A 15,528-nucleotide genomic window follows, 5' to 3' on the forward strand; every position below is an offset into this window, starting at 1 on the left:
GGTCTTTAGTATAGGAGCCAAGTATTCACAAAAGAGGCAAGGCCAACCAACATTAAGTGAAACAAATCATGATTTGTTGGAATGTCTGTGAGTCAGATTCCAGCTTGGCTAACAAACCATGATTAAAATGAATTATGGCTTAGCATTGCACCCATTGTTTTCTAGCATTCTGTTGTCTTGCTTTTTTCCATGTCCTGGATTTCTGCTACTAAGCAATGGTGGAAAACTGAATTTCTAAACTTTGCACCTAAATCCATCTTCTTTAGTGTTGTTGTTGTTGCTGCCATCATTACTACCCAATCTGTCACTCAAGAAGCTAATATTGGTTTGTGTCTCTCCTTTGCTGTCCATATTCAAGCTGTGGGCAAATCCTGCTACATCTCTCTCTGCCCCCCCACCCTAGGACCTTTATAAATAGTGTCCCTGTATCAGAGAGGTAGGAACTTAGAAAGAGAAGGTTGGCCCAGCTATGTATGTATCACAGAGTACATCAGAGTCAAATGTCAGCCAAGGACAAAAGCTATTTCTCTGTGTGTGTGAGCATGGTTTCTACAGCCTATGTTGCTACCTTTGGCTGTTAGGCTAAGTCAGGGGTAGGGAGCCAGTGGACCTCCAGATGTCACTGAACTCCAGCTTCTGTCAGCCCCTTGTCATCATGGCCAATGATAAGGGAGGATGGGATGAGTTGTCCAGGAACATCTGGAGGGTCAAAGGTTTCCCACTCTGGGCAAAGCTATCTAAGACAGTAAGGAATAAAGCGCCTGTGGTGTTAACCTGTGCACATTGAACCTGCATAAAACTGGAAAGTTTGCTTTCATTCATTTCTATTTGCTGGCCTAAGGAGCAAACCTTATAAAAGGCAGAGGTAGGAAAAACAACAACACTGACCCACCACCATGTAGGGGCTTAGCGGCAATAGTAAAAGAAAAAAGGAAAGTGCAGGTGAAATAGCAGAACAATTTCCATGTCCCTGATGGGTTTAAAACTATGAATTGATTTCCACATGAGACTTAAATATGATTTGAACCCCCCAGAAGCATGCTTATTAAACTGACCCTGGTGTGCATATATATATATTAGCAGTTTTGAAAAAATGAGAAACTCACCTGTATTATGTCATTAAGTAGAAAAGTTTATAAATTTAACTGGAAAATACCCTTCTGACAGATGGACTTCAAGACATTTAACTGCGTTCCAAGATGTGGTATGTATTGCATTTGCGAAAAACACCACAAGGGTGAAATCCAGGATTCCGCCCCCCCCCCAAACTGTGGAAGCCTGTTACTGAGCTACAAAATTATGTATTGGTAGTGACTGCATTGCAGTTCTTCTGTGTATGCAGTGGGAAAGCATTTCAATGAAGTGAGACAATCCACATGCACAAAGTTCACTATCAACTCCCTCCTTTTAAATCAATGGGAATGCCATTGCAGTGAATGGACCGGCCAGGGGCCCATGGGCATACCAGAAGAGATCCATGGTGTGTTAAGCTATCTTCATCTGAAAACTGAGAAAGAGAGGCTATCCAAACTCTTCAGTGCAGATTTCATTGACAACACATGATTAGCATCAAACAAGGCAGACCAATTTAATTACATTATAAGAAAATGGTATAGCTAAATTCTACTTTCTTATATTCAGAGATAAATAATCACCTTCTATTTATTTGTATGCAGTTTCCCCGCAACATTGTCCCCAAAGTAAAAAAAAAGTACTGCCCTCAAGTCGATTCCGACTTATGGCGACCCTATGAATAGGGTTTTCACGAGGCTGAGAGGCAGTGACTGGCCCAAGGTCACCCAGTGAGCTTCATGGCTATGCGGGGATTCGAACCCTCATCTCCCAGGTCATAGTCCACCTTAACCACTACACCACAAAGTAGCTCTCAACAAATAAGAATCCAAACACAGGGTAAGAACAATTACAAATTATCACCATGTCATTAAAGCTCCATCTGCACTATACATTTAACATAGTATCATGACACAGTGTCAGGCCCAGGATGTGACTCAGGAACCAGACCAGCGGTTGTAGTTAATTCGTGTTTTATTAGGGTAATGTCCAAACAAAGACTGCGTTTTCTCATGAAGCAATACAGGGATACAGGTCCTGCGGCATTGGGAGAAAGTTGACAGAGCAAGGGACTTCTTCCCGCCTGTTCTTTAAGAAGGGGCCAAACGGGCGCGCAATCTTTTGCTCCTCCTTAACTGCCCCTCAGGTACTGCCCGCCTTCCCCCCTTCTCTCCTGTCTTTTCAGCTGTCTGCGTGTGCGTGGTGAGGGGGGAAGCATCACCCCCTCCTCTTCTGAAGTTTCCGATTCCAGGATGGGGGATAGGGGAGGGGCTGATGGTAAACTGCCTCCCCACTTTTTGGCTGTGAGCAGCCCTCCCTCTTCCCCCTCTTGCTCTGAGCCTGAAAGAGGGGGAGGCGTGAGAATGTCCAGGGAGGGCCCAGGCTCCCCGTTGCTAAGCGACCTTATCACTGGCAGTTCCTCTGTTTCATCTTCGCTCCAAAGGGGGGAAGTTCCTCCCCCTTCCCTCTGCCATCCATCCGAATACTCTTCTCCCAACTCTCCGGGATCCAGCTCCCCGGGATTGGGACCCCAGCTCTGCCTTCCGACACCATCCCCCCTCCCAGGTTGTGCCCCCCTCCCCTTGTCTGGCTTGGGACGGTGGGGAAAACGTTGGTGGAAAAGTTTTACCAATTCTGGAGCATGCACATCAGCTGCATCTTCCCATGATCTGTCAGCCACCCCATAGCCTTTCCAGTGAATCAAGTACTGCAGCTTGTGGCATCTGATCCTGGAATCTAAGATCTCCTCAACTTCAAACTCAAGCTGCTCATTTACCAGGAGTGGAGCTACGGGAGGTTCCTCCGGCCGTAACTCACTGGGAGGGGCGGCTTTCGTTAAGAGGGATCGATGGAACACAGGATGTATTTTAAACGTGTCAGGCAGCTTCAGTCAGTACGCCACAGGATTAATTTGAGTTTCTATTTCGAAAGGACCCACCCTCTTGTCTTGTAATTTTCTACATTTGCCCGGCATCTGGAGGAAGCGGGTGGACAGCCATACCTGGTCTCCCGGTTGAAGGGGGGGGGCCTCCTTCCTGTGCAGGTCAGCAACTCGCTTGTACTCCATTTTGGCTTTGTTTAACTGCTGTTTCAGTGTCTGTTGCGCCGCTTGCAATTCCTTAAGGAAGTTCTCAGCTGCCGGTACCAGCATTCCTTCTGAGCTGCTTGGAAAGACTTTAGGATGGAATCCATAATTAGCGAAGAACGGGGTTTGTTGAGTGCTGGAGTGCAGAGAATTGTTGTAGGCGAACTCTGCAAAATGCAAATATGATACCCAGTCAGTCTGTTGATAGGACACATAACTTCGTAAATATCTTTCCAAAACGGCGTTCAAGCGTTCCGTCTGCCCATCTGTCTGGGGGTGATGGACGGAGGAGAGTTTTAATTCCGTCTGCAACTGCTTCCACATTGCTCTCCAAAATTTGGCTGTGAACTGAGTTCCTCGGTCTGAGACTACGCTGTTTGGCAATCCATGCAGCCGGTAGACTTCTTTTATGAATAACTTGGCCGTTTCTTTAGCCTCTAAGGCCCCTGCACAAGGAAGAAAGTGTGCCATTTTGGTAAGTAGATCCACCACTACTAAGATGGCTGTCATTCCTTGGGACTTGGGTAGATCAGTTATAAAATCCATGGAGAGGTCCTTCCAGGGTTCGTGTGGGACAGGCAACGGTTGTAACAGTCCTGCTGGTGTCCCTGTTTGTGTTTTTGTCCGCAGACAGACAGAGCAGGACTTTACATAACTCTCAATATCCCGACGCATTTTAGGCCACCAGAAGTCCTTGGCCACGTTCTGAATGGTCTTGTAAATCCCAAAGTGTCCCGCTGTGATGGAATCATGACACTGGCGTAGGATTCTGAGCCTTAATTCCCCTTCTGGCACATATCTGGCGGTTTTGAACCATAACAGTCCATTTCTCCAGTGAAAGGTTACTTCTGAGTCTTGACCTTCTCCCGTCTCCTGCTGATATTTTAGCATGTCTGCATCTTCTTGTTGTGCCTTTTTGAGTTCCTCTTCCCATGAAGGCTGGCATACTCCCAACGTTAATTTCTCTGGCGGGATTACGTACTGAGGCTGGTCCTCGGATTCACTTTCTTTGTATTGTGGCTGTCTGGATAAGGCATCTGCTCTCTGGTTTTTGGCTTGGGCATGGTAAGTAATCTGGAAGTTAAACCTAGTGAAGAACTGGCACCATCTTATCTGTCTCTGGTTCAGCTTTCTGGCTGTTTGGAGGCTTTCAAGATTCTTGTGGTCGGAGCGCACTTCAATTCTATGAGAGGCCCCCTCTAGGTATTGTCTCCAGTTTTCAAAAAAGTCCTTGATGGCCAGCAGCTCCTTCTCCCAAACTGTGTAGTTCTTCTCTGCAGGCTTTAACTTCCGAGAGAAGTACGCACAGGGGTGCAGCTCCTTCCCTTCTTGGTCTAATTGTAGCAGGACCCCCCCAATGGCAAAATCTGAAGCATCTGCTTCCACTACGAAAGGGCGGTTCGGATCAGCAAAGCGCAGAATGGGCTCAGTAGCAAACCTTCTCTTCAGCTCCTCAAAGGCCTCGGTGGCGTTCTCTGTCCATTGAAACTTCTTCTTCCCCCTTAAACAGTCAGTCAGAGGAGCTGTTAATTTGGAAAACCCTGGAATGAACTTTCTGTAATAATTGGCAAACCCCAAAAACCGTTGTACATCCTTTTTGGTGACAGGTTGGCCCCAGTCCAATATGCAGCTTACTTTCCCTGGGTCCATCTCCACGCCTTCCGCTGAGATTCGATATCCAAGGAAGTCTAGAGACTTGAGGTCAAATCCACATTTCTCTAATTTAGCATACAGGTGATTTTCTCTCAGTCTCTTCAACACCGTCTTCACATGCTGGTCGTGGTCTTCCTGGTTCTTTGAGAACACCAGGATATCGACTTCCGGGAAGGGTGACTTAGCCTGTGCCTGCTTTTGAGACGGGCTCCTGCCTCAAAAGAAGCTTATTCAGATATATCAGTCAGTTTTTTCTTTTTTTTTTGACTGATTAAACTTCTCCCGGGTAGGGAGAAACGAAGAGATTAACCTCAAAGCCTATTTTTGTTGGGACGACCAGATCTCATTAATTTATGGGACGAGGTCCAGCCGACGAAGGTGGGACGGATTTTCAACAGCAAGCTCTATCTGTTAAAGCGAACGTTCATCTTATCTTCTAAGAGAGAACGCACTAACAGGCAAGCACCCTTCTTTCTATATTTTTCTTTTACTTGACTTAAATTGTTGCTGTTTAAAAGAGATTTGCCAGATTGATCGGTTTTTGACATCTCACTGGGGAGCCATAACTTCTCTCTGCTACGCACTAATTAATAGCTTATCTCTGTTTTTGTTGCAAAAAGCTGTCCTGGATTTGCATTCTAAAGATATACACAGAAGAGGGATTTCTATTCCAGATTTTTATTTTGAAGAATATTATACTGTCTGAGACTACTCTCTTTTTGGTCTATTTTGACGAATCTGTTTCTTGACGACTGCCATTAATTGTTTCGATCCTGGGAACTGCATTTTGTTTACTTAACTATGGAGAGATAAGGCTGTCTGCTCTGTTTATACTGTGATGTCACCAAGTTTGGAGTATTAACCCAATTGTTGCTGAAATAAGAAGTGGTTTTCCTATATTTTTCTTTTAAAATGGCAATTAAGAAAGTGGCTGAGAATCTGGAAATAACTATGTTTCAGAAAATAATGGATGAGATTGAGATAACGAAACAAAACCTGCGACAGGGTTGTAAGGAGCTGAAAATTGAATTGAGTAAAATGACGCAGGAGATTAAAGATATAGGGGTCCCTGTGAGAGAGGTGACCCTGGAAGGGGTCCCTGTGAGAGAGGAGACCCCGGAGATTGGAACAAACGTGGAACAGGAAAAAGATTTGGAGTCTATGGACTTTAGAAATAAAATCTATTGTTTGGAGACACAGGAGATTAAAGACATAGGGGTCCTTGTGAGAGAGGAGACCCTGGAGACTGGAACAGGGGTCCCTGTGAGAGAGGAGACCCTGGAGACTGGAACAGGGGTCCCTGTGAGAGAGGAGACCCCGGAGATTGGAACAAACGTGGAACAGGAAAAAGATTTGGAGTCTATGGACTTTAGAAATAAAATCTATTGTTTGGAACTCAATGTTATCTCTGAAGAAATTAATGAAGATTCTAGAGATAAAGTTATCAATGGCATGGATAATCTTCTGGACTGGAATGATGTGATGGAGCCCAATATAGAGAAAATTTATGGAATTAACTGCAGCCATGTAACAATGGAAAAACTTTCAAGAGATGACCCAGTGTATTTTGAAAAAAAGAACAGAGATATGATTTTACAGCAGTATTTCAGCAACCTATTCAGAATGGATGGCAAGAAAATATTTGGGATAGAGGTAATTCCCATCAGACTCTTACTATATGACTATGGCTTTGACAGCAAGATTATTATGGAATACTGATAATGGAAGATTGGATACTGAAATTACTGGACTTAACAAGACTACTGAAGATGGAAGATGGAAAATGGAACTAATAGGGATAATAGAACAATGGCTACTGAAATTACTGAACCTAACAGATTCTGATGTGATGGATTAATTGAAATGTTTATTTTGACTATGGTTATGACAATAAGATTATCATAATTAGTAATGAGATGGATTAATTGATATGCTTATCTGGAAAAAAAAAATTGATAGATATATTTCTTAAAGAATTGAAACCTCTCTTTGACTTTTTGTGGAAAGAATAAAGTAATGTTTATGAGATTTGATGATTAAGTAAGATAACTATTGGAGGAAAGTGATTTTATAATATGACTTAAGAGACAGGATTGTTATATATTATAGACTTATAACTGATCTGATCTTTGACAAATGGGAAGTCAATATTTTACTTTTTATTTTTTATTTTTATTTTTATTTTTATTTATTTATTTTTTTTGTTTAACTATTTTTGATTTTGTTTTTTGTCTTTGAATGTTTTATGATTTCGTCTTGTATGTTTTATGAAAATTTGAATAAAAATTATTGAAAAAAAAAAAAAAAAGAGAACACCAGGATATCATCTAAGTAACAGATTACATATGTGTCCAACAAGTCTCTAAACACGTCGTTCATGAATTTTTGAAAAATTCCTGAACTTCCACAAAGCCCGAACGGCATGACCAGGTATTCATACTGTCCGTAAGTGGTCAAGAATCCTGTTTTCCATTCATCTCCCTCCTTCATTCTGATCAGATTGTACGCTCCTCTCAAATCCAACTTCGTGAAGATTTTTGCAGAGCGCAGTCGGTCCAGCAACTCTGAGATCAGGGGCAGCGGGTAGCTGTTGGGGATGGTGATCTGGTTCAATGCGCGATAGTCGTTACAGGGTCTGAGTTCCCCCCCTTCTTTTTCACAAACAATAGTGGCGCTCCAGCAGGGGATTGTGAGGGGCGTATGAATCCTCGCCTCAGGTTTTTATCCAGGAATTCCTTCAGGGCCTCCCTCTCATTCTCTGTGAGAGAGTAGATTCTCCCTGATGGGATGCTGGCTCCTGGCACTAGATCAATCGCACAGTCGTAAGGGCGGTGGGGGGGTAAAGTCTCTGCCTCTTTTTCATCAAACACATCTTTGAATTCTTCATACTTTGGCGGCAGGGTCACTTGCTCGATCTCTTGCACTGCCCCCGCTAAGGTGTTCTTGATTCCTTCAGGTTGACAGTTCTCCTGGCAATACTGTGAGGTGAACCACACCACCGCCTCCTTCCAACATATTTTGGGTTCATGCTTTGCTAGCCAGGGCATTCCCAGAATCACCTCAAAGTTCGAGAGATCTGACACGTATAGCGAAATGAACTCTTCGTGCCCAGGGATTTGAAGTTTCACTTCCTCCGTGGCTTGTGTCACCCCTCCTGACTTCAGGGGTCTCCCATCGATAGTCTCCACAGCTAGGGGAGCGTCCAGTTTCCACCGGGAAATTCCATGACGCTTGACTAACTTTGCATCAATAAAATTTGTGGAGGCTCCACTGTCAATTAAGGCAGTGGAATTAAACACCACTCCTCTGGAAGTTGTAATCCGAATAGGCAAGACCAACACCCCCTTTGAGGGAGGTTGGATCGTTGGGGGGCCTTTATACAACGCTGCCCCCAGTCCACCGGCCTGCATGTGGACTGGGTGTTCTAGTTTCCCGACGGCTCAGCTTTCCCCCCTTTCAGTGCACAGTCTCTGGCCACGTGGCCCGGCTTTGAACAATAAAAGCATAAACGTTCCTGACGGCGTCTTTCCTTTTCTTCTTCCGACAGTCTTGGCCTAGCCCCTCCCTGTCCCTCAGTTGCATTACCTGCCATCCCTGCAGAGGGAAGGATCTTGCTGCGGGATGCCGAGGCTGAGTATCTCGGGACCTCCTGCTTCCTTTCCAGGCGCCTTCCTTCCATCCGGTGATCTATCTGTAGGCATAGCCAGATGAGCCCTGGTAGGTCAGCGTGGGGGGAGGTCCTGGCCAACTCATCCAGGATTTCAGCATTTAATCCACTCCGGTACATAAACATCCGGGCGGCGTCATTGTAACCAGTTTACTGGGACAGAATTTTAAAAGCGTTAGTGTACTCGGAAACAGTCCCTTTAGCTTGCTTCAGAGCGCCTAGTTGCTGCGCTACTGTTTCAGCTCTTTGCGGGTCTTGGAACATCTCGGTCATCTCCTGTATAAATCCTCTGTACCTTCTTAAGACAGTATCCTTTCTCACGAGATACGGAGTCACCCATTTTGCAGCTTCTCCCTCCAGGAGGCTAATCACGAAGGCCACTTTAGCCCCATCGTCTGGAAATTCCGTGTGCCTGACATCCAGATATAACTCACATTGAGCCACGAAAGTTGCCAACTGATCACTTTGTCCCGCGTATTTTGGGGGCAATCCAATGGGAACCTTTACTACGGCAGCTGGAGGGGCTGTTCGCATCTGGTCTATCGTGGCCTTCAAGGTTTGATTATCCGTCTTCAGCGCCTTGACTGCTGCTAGCAGGGCTTGAACATCCATCTGCAAATCAGCTACCTTAGTCCTCAAGAGTTTCACTTCTTCCATCTCAGAAGTGGGGTTCGTCCCCCCCGCTGCTCCCTTTGACATCTTGTCCCAGTCAAGTGAAGAGAGCGTTGAGGGTGATTTAGGTGGCTCTGTCAAGCTGTCAGGCCCAGGATGTGACTCAGGAACCAGACCAGCGGTTGTAGTTAATTCGTGTTTTATTAGGGTAATGTCCAAACAAAGACTGCGTTTTCTCATGAAGCAATACAGGGATACAGGTCCTGCGGCATTGGGAGAAAGTTGACAGAGCAAGGGACTTCTTCCCGCCTGTTCTTTAAGAAGGGGCCAAACGGGCGCGCAATCTTTCGCTCCTCCTTAACTGCCCCTCAGGTACTGCCCGCCTTCCCCCCTTCTCTCCTGTCTTTTCAGCTGTCTGCGTGTGCGCGGTGAGGGGGGAAGCATCACCCCCTCCTCTTCTGAAGTTTCCGATTCCAGGATGGGGGATAGGGGAGGGGCTGATGGTAAACTGCCTCCCCGCTTTTCGGCTGTGAGCAGCCCTCCCTCTTCCCCCTCTTGCTCTGAGCCTGAAAGAGGGGGAGGCGTGAGAATGTCCAGGGAGGGCCCAGGCTCCCCGTTGCTAAGCGACCTTATCACTGGCAGTTCCTCTGTTTCGTCTTCGCTCCAAAGGGGGGAAGTTCCTCCCCCTTCCCTCTGCCATCCATCCGAATACTCTTCTCCCAACTCTCCGGGATCCAGCTCCCCGGGATTGGGACCCCAGCTCTGCCTTCCGACACACAGCTATGACGGTTTATAGCTTCCCCCAAAGAATCCTGGGAGCTGTAGTTTGTTAAGGGTGCTGAGAGTTGTTAAAGAGACCCCTATTCCCCTCACAGAGCTACAGTTTCCAGAGTTCCCTGGGAAGAAGGATTTATTGCTAAACCACTGTAGGAATTGTAGCTGTGTGAGGGGAAAAACTCAAATCTTTGGGTTTTATTCAACTAAGTCCTACTCAGAGAAGCCCTACTGAAATTAATGAGCCAACATTGAATGCCACACTTTCTCCCTCATAAATTTTGGACAGGTGGCCATTTATAACCTGTCCCTGTTCCTGGGGGTGGGTGCATCTGTCAATCTCAATTTCTGTTTTTCATTTTTCTAAGCTCATATACATTTCCCCACATTTCAACATCAGTTTGCAATTTTTCAAAAGAAGGTCCTCATAAAAATTCATTGGAATTTTAGTGCAAAGTTTTCCTAATATACACATTTTGTGTGCAATTCTGCCTAGCATACACATTTGCAAGCAATTTTCCATAATACAAGGCATTTTCGTTTGTTGTTTTCACTAACAGATGCACTTTTATGCACACAACCCTAGTATATGCATTGTTGCACACATTATTTGGCTGGAGAACTACATTGCAAAATTCGGGGAAGTGTGATTTTCAAATGAAGCCTGCATTTTAATTCTGATATTGTTTTGGGAAGTGCAAATTAGTTAGGTTTGTCTTTAAATATGAACTGAACCAAATTTCTTCTCCATCCTTACCTGTTCTGCTAGCTGCCTCTAAGAGCTAGTTCCGTAAAGTGGTTCAAGCTAGGATCTGGAAGACCAGGGTTCAAACCCCTACTCAGCCCAGAGCTTGGAGAAGTTACTTTTTTGAACTACAACTCCCATCAGCCCAATCCAGTGGCCATGCTGGCTGGGGCTGATGGGAGTTGTAGTTTTAAAAAGTAACTTTTCCAAGCTCTGACTCAGCCATGATGCTCACTTGGTAGCCTAACCTAACTCACAGGGTAGTTGTAAGGATAAAATGAGGAAGGGGAGAACCGTGTACGCCACCTTGAGCTCCTTGGAGGAAAGGTGGGATATAAATGTAAAAAATAAATAAGATCAGCATGCCACCTTTCTTCCAGGTGTGCTGCAACTCAGTGGTGCCATCCAATTTCAGGCAAGACTCTCCTGCAACTTAGTCTCACAGCACCCAGTGATTTGTCTTTCCCCCAGCACACCGCAGGCTACTCCCAGCAGAAGCAGAGGACAGGTGCAGATGCAGGCCTCAGAAAGAGGATATTGACAGCAGTGAGTTGTGAAAAGAACCACCAATACAACTGAAGGGCCCTGCCAAGTTGCACTGCATTCAGTCGAACAGTAATGTGTCACATTCAGGGGTGTACAGTAGGGCTACTCAACACCCTGCTGTTCTTGAGTTCATGGGCCTTGGGTGCAGGATCGGATCATGGTTGGTTGGATGGTTGTAAAGGGCACTGAGCGACACGTATTTGTCCAGGTGATGGCTCCTCTCCCTCCCTTGATTTCATATTTTTAAAAAGAATTCTGGAGGTAGTCCATACTAGCAAAATTCCAAGCACATTCTTTTATAACACAAATAAAATATGGCAAAGAGCAAACTGTTTATACAGCAGCTTGTCAACACCTTGGATTAATGTCCAGTGCAGTGGAAAGCCTTCCCGTTTTGCTTCCTGTCACAGAATAGGTATATATCTATCTATCTTATCAATATTTCTATTCATTATGATGACCTCCATATCAACTTACGAAACTGTGATCTTGCATTTGTAAAATGGGATACTATGGAAATCCTGGAAAAGATAACAGCATTTGGTTTGTTAAGCTTTCTGATGTTCTCAGTATCTTATAGAATGCCAGCATCTTTTTCATCTCAGGTACAGTTCTATCACCATTTAAATCAAATAGAATTCCTGATCTCCTGACTGTGATTAGAAAATTAGGAATGTGCCAGAGGACCATGCATTCTCTCTTTCTTCCTCCTCTTTCTCAGGTGAATTTCCCTTCCCTTCCTTATTTAGAACTCATCACAGCTAGTGAAACTTCATTCTACAACCATGGTTAGTTTTAATGTTGCCTGTCCAGAAAGCTAACCATGGTTGGATCTAAAAAGAGAAAGGAAACTGTAGTAGGGAGAGTGGTGGAGGAGGGAGGGAGCAAGCATAAGAGGCTGCAGCACATTCCTAGAGCACAGCAATGTTATGTCTGCATCAGGCCAGGATGCTAATGAGTGTTAAAGAGTAACTAATCTGTGAGTAAGATAAGGAATGACCTTGAAACCCTGAAGGCAGGGACTGGGGAAGGGTAATGTAAAAAAACTGACACAACGCACAACATATAAATCAAATACATCAGGGTTGGGGAAACTCAGGTCTGGAGGCTGAAAGTGGCCCTCCAGGCCTCTCATTCTGGCCTTTGGGACTCTCCCTAGCTCACAACCTGTCCCCAAGCTGCACTCCTCTCTGGCCCTGCTCTACTCCCTCCTTGAATGCTTTACTATAACAATGCCTCTTGCTTTCCTAGACAGAAGATGGAGAAGTGTGAGTATGCGTAGAAACTCCTGACATCCGCATGGCTGGAATGTAGCCTATGGTACAAAGCTCAGAGTTGTGTCCCTTTGCCTTTTAAAGAAATTTAAAATAAAAAACAACTACAGTCACTGCTCACAAAAACCCACTTGCAAATATTCCCAAAGACCAGGTCCACTGCTCACAAAAAAACCGCTTACAAATATTCCCAATGGCCAGGTTCTTCCTCATTCTACAGCAGGCCTGTACTCTCTCTGAAACAGGAGAAGAGGAATCTTACCAGACCACTACAGCTGGGCTTCATCATACGGGGGACAGACTGAAACTCCGTGGTAGAGCATGCAGAAGGTCCCAGGTTCAATCCCTGGCATGTCCAGGCCGGGCTGGGAGAGACCCCAGCATGACACCCTGGAGAGCTGCTGCCAATCAGGGTAGACAGTGCTGAGCTAGATGGACCAATGGCCTGGCTCGGTATAAGGCAGCTGCCTATATTCATATATACATTGTTTTAAATTTCTTTGAGATCTTTCAAGTTGAAAAGTATCAGGTTGTTGAGGCTACACAGAACTATTGATGTTCTGCCTTTGACCTCCTAGGATCACATAAGCATTTGCTGCCTCATCACACTGTCTTAGCAGTGGCCTCAGAACTAGTATTTCCATAGTTCTGTGAAAAAAAATTGAGGAAACTGAAACCCATCCAGTAACATATATAAGCTCAGCAGCTACTACATCATGCTCAGATGTTTAATGTAATCTAGGCCCTGTTGTTGCACCTGTGATTTCACTTAGAATTGCCCTGCAACATGGATTTGTCATCTTAAAGCTGAGAACTGATGTTCAGAATATCCTTCAACAATATCTATACTGAAGGTGTGTTGGCATGGGCACTGCAGAGCAGCCATATTTATTCGGAGAAGGACTCTGAGAGCCCTATATTGCTGGCCACAATCCAGCATTCTTGCTTGGGCAGGTATATAGGAAAACATGATCATTGTAGGACAGCTACCATCTCGGAGCAGCCAGGCGAAGTGTGGAGTTGCCCTCCCCACCCAAAAGTGGTGTTGCTGCAACTTACCAGGATGCGGAGGCGGGCAGAGCAGGGTGGCAGTGAAGTCAAGGCTTTGCGAGTGCACCAAGGGGAGCAACCAGGTTGACTCCTCTGGTGCACTCTTGCAGCCCTGCCCTTGCCATTGCCCTGCCTCGATAAATGGCAGCAACACTACTCTTAGGGGGACAACTCTGCACCTTTGTCCCGTGCAGGTTGTTCCTGGGTTGGAGTTGTCCAACAACGTCTGGAGGGTCACAGGTTTCCCATCCCTGCATTAGGGCTTAACATCTAGTCTACTGCTTCTAGTGTGATGACTCAAGTAAGGCTGAGGTCACAAATAGAATATAGCAGAACTGTGACTGGAGTGTGTGTGCATGTATGTGCGTGTACGCACACTGTTTTAAACATAATTGGTCACGAGTTGAGAGCCTGCATCAGATTCGTGCCATGGTACTGAAGACAGGGCTTGATCCTTCTCCCTGTACCATTTTCTGAGTCTCAATGTCTGAAATTGCTATCTGCCCGAAAGGACAACCTCAGTAGCCAATTTAGACTGGAAAAGACATGGGGAGAAAGGGGTAACCCTTCAACCCTTAGTGCCAGAGCATCCCTTCTCCCTTCAATCCAACTTCACCATCTGCTTTTATGGAAAATCCAGTCTCCTGTAGTTTTGCTGCTATTCAGATCAGGCATGGATTCATCAAAGGAACATCACTAGTGTTTTCACAAAGTGAAATGACTGTGTCTTTAGCAGCATTTCCCACCAGCAGCGCTACCCTTGCAAATTCTTCAGGTTCATTCATAAGCAGTGGTTGGAACACAATGTGCACATATCATATCTCCACACCCAATGCTTTACACAAGAGGGCTTTATAGGAGGTTGTGTGAGAAAATGCATTACCTGAAACTGTTATCGCACCTGCAGATATGTTAAATTAGTCATTGCTGCTTAGTGTTGAAAGCTTGGAAATTAATGTTTATATCCTTCCTTAATCAACTTTTGGTCTCTTTAATTCAGCAGCATATTCTTGGTAAATATTGGTTTTAATTCTAAGATAGGGCTTTAATAATACCGAATAACTGTTGATTGTGTTAGCAACGGCAATGTGCAAAGTAAAATAAATAATAAAGTGGGTTCTTATGTTCTACATCCAACCATTCAAATGTTGTTTCCCTGCCATTGCACAGAGCATTAATGAAAATGGCATACGTTTTTCTTTGGAAAGATTCTGTAAGGAAAGCCTTTGCCAGAAATGAAATTTCACATCCTAAGGTTCTCTTATTTGAAGCATAAGTGGATAAAAACAGATTTTGATTCCTTCCCACCCTGTTAATATGTTTCCACAGTTATAACATGGTAGTCTAGTCACAGACTTTATTATTGACTCATTAAACGAGAGAGCCTTGTGCTAACATTTCTTCTCTAGATGTGTAGTGTGCATCCTCTGTGATGGATAGAGATGTCATACTGGCTAATCATGAATGTCGCTGCCTCTTCACCAGCCCCTAATACTGGTCCATGCACCCAGAGAGTGAGTGAGAGAGACTGCTGTAGCTCAGTGGAAAGAAAGTTTAACCTGATCCTGGACAATGGATCCAGCACCCAAGTTTTGGGAGTGCTGTTGTTTTGCCATAAATCAATTGGGTAGGCCTAGGCAATGTCTTCTTATTTAATCCTGTGTTCCCAGTCTATAAAAACAGGACTAATATTGGCCTACTTCACCACGGTGGTGGCATTATGTTGTAAGCACAACAATATTTCTAACTTCTTTGGCTTTTTACATGAGTAATAGTTGTAATGGAGAGGAGATTTTCATCTAGTCATAATTGAGATAATCACATGAAGCCACATAATGTGTATGATTTTTTTAAAAAAATAATAGTATATCTGCTTTTGTCCAGTTTATTTGGTAACCAAAAACGTACATTGTAACTGAGCAGACCTAGTAATTTGGGGTTGTTGTTCTGAACAGTACCATTCTGGCTCATACTGGGAGAGCCATAACAGCCTACTACAACAACCCCTTCCTGAATCCTGGGTAGCTGGCCTTTACTTATGAGACTGTTA

The sequence above is a fragment of the Rhineura floridana genome, chromosome 1, assembly GCF_030035675.1.
Source record: "Rhineura floridana isolate rRhiFlo1 chromosome 1, rRhiFlo1.hap2, whole genome shotgun sequence".
Taxonomy (NCBI): Eukaryota; Metazoa; Chordata; class Lepidosauria; order Squamata; family Rhineuridae; genus Rhineura; species Rhineura floridana.